Source organism: Camelina sativa, chromosome 12 (genome assembly GCF_000633955.1).
Source record: "Camelina sativa cultivar DH55 chromosome 12, Cs, whole genome shotgun sequence".
Lineage (NCBI taxonomy): Eukaryota > Viridiplantae > Streptophyta > Magnoliopsida > Brassicales > Brassicaceae > Camelina > Camelina sativa.
In genome coordinates this window covers 10,714,343-10,720,342 of record NC_025696.1, presented here as the reverse complement: position 1 = coordinate 10,720,342, position 6,000 = coordinate 10,714,343, and the positions used below count along the sequence as shown (strand labels likewise).

General features: G+C 31.7%; 1 long non-coding RNA gene across 2 annotated transcripts; it reads right to left on the bottom strand.

The window, feature by feature from the left end:
• Positions 1,055 to 5,106, bottom strand: LOC104731228. 2 transcript variants are annotated; one of them, XR_758561.2, is made up of 5 exons: positions 5,053 to 5,106; positions 4,888 to 4,945; positions 2,302 to 2,403; positions 2,092 to 2,165; positions 1,055 to 1,639 (listed from the first exon to the last, which is right to left on the bottom strand). It is a non-coding gene; the product is annotated as an uncharacterized LOC104731228 (long non-coding RNA). The 2 variants fall into 2 exon arrangements; XR_002034744.1 differs by having other exon boundaries at positions 2,092 to 2,162.

Here is a 6,000-nt window from a genome sequence, read left to right as displayed (position 1 = left end):
AAAATATTGATAAGATGTTGACACGTGTCAAAAATAAATATAGAAACAAATTTGATTTTTACTATTTTACTAATCTACATGAATTAGAAACAAATTTGATTTTTACTATTTCACTAATCTACGTGAATTAGAAACAAAATCTTTACTAAACCTAACAATATCTTTACTAAACCTTTACTGGATTTTGCAATTTCAATATCTAACCGTAGGAGATATTTTGCAATTTCAATATCTAACCGTAGGAGATATGTAAGTCCTATTTAATTTGATATTGGCCACGTCTTTTTGTTTAAATATGTCAATTAATTTGATTTTTACTATTCTACGTGAATTATTGGCCACATTTCTAGAAACAAAAAAAGTTCAAAAAATATTTACCTATCACTATAAGGACATTGAGCATATCTCTTATTATATAAAGATGTCTACTAAGTGGTATCCCATATCAAATAAAAACCTTGAGTACAGTAGAAAATCATGAACACCAAAGAGACAGTTACAAACCATGAGACATCGGAAAACCATACTAGCAAAAGAAAACGGGGTATCATGAGTGATGATCAAATTGCTATGATGGAAAAAATACTTGCAGATGAATCTCATATAAAGCTGGATTTAGCTACACTTCAAATATGGGTAGACAAACTATATCAATATTTAAGTACAATATTTATATAATGCTACACATATATATACGATTAAATTATATTGTTTTAATTTTTTAAAAATTTCATTATCTAACATTGATTACCAAAATATAGGGTTCACAAATAACAACTTTGCTACTTAAATGATGGTAAGGACTTTTATTGAATTTGTCTTATACAATTTGTAAACACCTCCATCTAAGATCTTATTATATTTCGCTTATACATTTTTTGAATACTTCCATCTGATCCAAAAAAAATTACCCGCAGGATTTACAACAAAAGATATGTTTCAAAAGTAGCTCGAACTAGCAAGCAGTCAACACCATCGAATTTATGTCTTGATAAGACTCAAGATAATCCTGTTATAGATCCAAAACGAAGATCTTTAAGAGCAAAAAGGGCAAAAAAACATGGTAAGAATTCAAATTATTTAACCTTACACGTAATTAATAAGGTATAGATGATGAATAACGAAAACAATATGCATAACGTATTGTTCCTAGATATTTTTCTTTCTATGGATTTAAAAAAATTGAAACTAAGCTAAACATTGTATTATTTTTTTTCCTGGAAAGAATAAAGAAAAAGACAATGATTTGGTCACATGTAATTATTGCGAAGCTTTGGTATGGAAATCTGAAAGTCTAAAACATAGTGGAAAAGTGCTGAAATTCTCGATTTGTTGTCAACAAGGACGAGTTATCTTGCAACAATTGCGACCACCTCCAACTTACTTAGATGAATTACTGTCACGGTCGGCATCGTTTCGGAACAATATATGAGCATATAATTCAATGCTTGCTTTTACATCAATGGGTGGAAAAATAGATAACGATATCAATTCAGGAAACGATCCTTTTACTTTTCGTATGCATGGTCAAAATTACCACAAATTTGGATCACTGCTACCAGTTGAAGGAGATCTTCCACGTTTTGCACAGCTATATGTATATGATACTGCTCATGAAGTTCAAAACCGTCTCAATGCACTTGCCAAAGGAAAAAGTAATGAGTTAGATGAAGGAATTCTGAGTGGATTGATAAAAGTGCTTGATGAATATAATGACTTAGCTAAAGTGTTCAGAATAGCTAGAGATAGATACGAATCTGGATCTAAAGAAGTATTTTCCATTAGGCTATTGAAAAATAAAGAAAGTGGCAGATAATTTGACCTTCCACAAGGAGACGAGATTGCTGGACTTATTGTGGGTGACATCTCTATCCCTAATTATGACAGAGATATTATAGTGCAACCTAGGAATGACAAACCACAGTACATCAGTTTTTTGCATCCATCGTACATGTCACTACAATACCCTTTGTTGTTTCCATATGGTGAACAAGGTTATATTGAGAAAACTATTCCATATAGCTCAGAAGGAAATGCTACTAAGAGGTCATATGTTACAATGCGAGAGTATTATGCATATCAAATACATACCAGGTTAACATCTCCAGGAACAATAGTCCGTTCAGGCCGTCTTTTCCACCAATATGTGGTTGATGCATATACTGCTATTGAACAAGAACGTATGAACTTTTATCAGTTCAATCAGAAAAAAACTTAGAGCTGATTTGTACAATAATGTATGTGATGCAATTGTACAAGGGGATGCAGATTCAAAAAAATTAGGCAATAGAATAATTCTACCATCTTCCTTCACAGCCGGCCCGAGATACATGGTAGAAAATTATCAAGATGCAATGGCACTATGCAGATGGTATGGAAATCCAGACCTTTTCATTACAATAACTGCAAATCCAAAGTGGAAAGAAATGATTGATCATATTAAAATGGCTGGTAACGAGAATGCAAATGATAGACCTGACATTGAATGTCGTGTATTTAAAATAAAATTAGAAGAACTTCTTAAGGATCTACAAGATGGTGTCTTCTTCGGTCCTATCACAGTAGGTACTATTATACTTTATTACGAGATATTATCAAAATTATTATTTCTTGCGATACACTAATTTATTTTCAAAAAAATAACCAGTTGTTCACACAATTGAATTCCAAAAAAGAGGACTTCCTCATGCACAAGAGAAGTTAGAACAAAGAAATGTTAACAAGCGATCCCTGCAGCACGTATCCCAAGACAATTCACCTTCGTATTTGATGCATGCGGGAACCAAGAGATGGAGAATAGTTGGAAGAATTCCAGCGAGTTGAACTCATCGAGCACGTTGGAGAAGGACGGCCAATCTTTAGGGGACTAAACCATAGTGAGTAACTCAGCACAATCAGTCTCGAAATGTTGACAAGGGATCCCTGCAGCACGTATCCGCTCCATGGCCCAATACAACGCTTCTAACTATGAATGAAGGGGGAGGGGCTCCATTTTAGAGACTTGGCCCCCAACAACAAGGTTCACTCTTCACCAACGCGACACCACCAGTCCAATCCTGAATGCAAATTGGTTGCTTTCAAAGAACCATCAATCTGACAACGAGGTGAAGAAATCTGGACATCCGAAGACAGAGATGGAGCTGACATGACCGCCATAAAATAGAGCGCCTCTTCCCAGGCTAACTTATCGCTCCAGAAAACAAAATCCAAATTCGAGTACACCGACTCATATGGAAAACCCTCTAACGAGACATGAGTCGGAGATAAATCCCAAACTTCACAAGAGCGAGGGCATTCAAAGAAAACGTGATTAATAGTCTCAACAACAGAATCACACTAATTACACCAAATACCACATTGGACACTTCGGTATATCTATTGACTTTTATAGATAGTTTTTACTTACTAAAAATATTTATTTTAAATTCTTTATTAAATTTAATTTCGTTTTAAGAACTCTAAACCCGCACATCGGGCGGGTCCTAATCTAGTATTATTATAAAGAGAAGAAGGAAGTAAATGTGATTAATCTTTCTCCGACTGTATTTTACAATTGTCATGATATGATTGGCTACAATGTTACACACAGACCATTTCATTAAACTTCTCATGGATTTTGTTTCTAAACATTGCATAATTTAATTAAAATTGTAATATTTTTTCTCTAATTAAGTTTTAGGCTTTGAATGTTTATTTGTTTTAGGGGATTTTTTGGATTTTGCTTCTTTAAAAATCTATTTTTTTCTTTTACCATTCAAGACTTTTAAAATTTACTAGATTCTTTTTAATAATGTGAAACTAGTTTTTGTGTGGTTTCTCCCAATTTTCTAAGAGAAATAAAAACCATAATTTTGAAGTTTTTGTGATTTTTTTTTTCAACAAGAGTTATTTATATTTTGAGGTTTAAGATTTTTTATTTGTTAATTCCAAAATTAATTACTATAACTTCAAAAAAAAAAACAAATTAAAAACCAAGAACCACTTAAAAGATAATAATAATTCATTGCTCTATGTTTATCAATGTTTTTGTGTAGATGGCTCTATGGATTTTAGGTGTGCAAAATTGCTTGGTGTATGTGAAATGTATATTAGTGAAGGGAAAAAAAAATCAAAAGGAACATGTTTGCTCTGTAAAGAAGAAGCTTAAGTTTCTATGTAACGGATAAACCACACATTCAAAATCATAATAGCGATACTGGTTTTGGTTTAGTGGGGGTGTTGTTACCGNATTGGCTACAATGTTACACACAGACCATTTCATTAAACTTCTCATGGATTTTGTTTCTAAACATTGCATAATTTAATTAAAATTGTAATATTTTTTCTCTAATTAAGTTTTAGGCTTTGAATGTTTATTTGTTTTAGGGGATTTTTTGGATTTTGCTTCTTTAAAAATCTATTTTTTTCTTTTACCATTCAAGACTTTTAAAATTTACTAGATTCTTTTTAATAATGTGAAACTAGTTTTTGTGTGGTTTCTCCCAATTTTCTAAGAGAAATAAAAACCATAATTTTGAAGTTTTTGTGATTTTTTTTTTCAACAAGAGTTATTTATATTTTGAGGTTTAAGATTTTTTATTTGTTAATTCCAAAATTAATTACTATAACTTCAAAAAAAAAAACAAATTAAAAACCAAGAACCACTTAAAAGATAATAATAATTCATTGCTCTATGTTTATCAATGTTTTTGTGTAGATGGCTCTATGGATTTTAGGTGTGCAAAATTGCTTGGTGTATGTGAAATGTATATTAGTGAAGGGAAAAAAAAATCAAAAGGAACATGTTTGCTCTGTAAAGAAGAAGCTTAAGTTTCTATGTAACGGATAAACCACACATTCAAAATCATAATAGCGATACTGGTTTTGGTTTAGTGGGGGTGTTGTTACCGTAAGGCTTGTTGAATTCGCTGATGAGCTAGCGTCCATCTCCTCTTCTTCAAATTCACTGCCATAACAAAAAGGAAAAATACACATAAAACCTTCAATATCAAAGCCCCTATCAATCAAATATAACGAAGAACCCTAACGAGATTGATTCAAAAAAGTGTATACCTCGAACAACAATTTCAGATTTCCCAAAAAAAAATCTCAGAGCATGGGTAATGAGAGAACTGTAATGCAGTTTGTGTGGTATATATGAAGAAATAACGAAAGAAATCTTGTAAGACTGTAAATTACAGTTGTCCTGAAACTATTGGCTAAAAATCTTACGCATACCATTTATGTAGATTTTTGTTGGATATTTTTACACATGGGCATAAAATTTAATTATATTTTTTTCTATTTTTTTTTCCTTAGTCAAATCCCTTAATTATATTAAGTCTTATTAAGTCATTCTTTTGCTGAAAAAAAAAAGTCTTATTATTAGTGTTTTTTTTTGTTTTGTTTAGATTGCCCATAGATTTCAAGTGCACAAAGCTGGTATAGAAGCTCTATTGCCTTAAAAGAGAAGCATTGGACTTTGCAGAAACTGTGTAATCCTTGTAACTCCATATCCAAATATATAAAAGATAGATATCATCAAAGCATGTTATTATTATTATCTACAGATAAATAATGAAAAATGTATATTTATGCAAATGTGAATATGAAAGAAACATGTTTGTTGTGTGTAAAGCTACTTGATAAGTTTATTTTCACGAAAAAAAAAGAATAAGAAGAGACTAAATACTCCACAAAAAGGCACTAATATGTAATACACAAGTGACAAGGTATATTGATATATACACAAAGCACCAAAAAATTCAAGTCTAAAGGGTCATAGAGACTGAAGTGGCTCTGTCTCTGACCTGTTCGCATTGTCCACCCCTCTAAGTGCTGGCAACTTCTTCATATCTTCTTCGGTGTGTAGTGGCACGAACCAATATACATCTTATCACTTCCAAATACCTAATTCAACAAAAGTAACAAACAAGCCTTTCAAAGCTTTGATTGTGTATATGCATGTCCAAAGATTTCTTTTCACTATCCAGAAAATACATATATTAATTAACTCGAGAA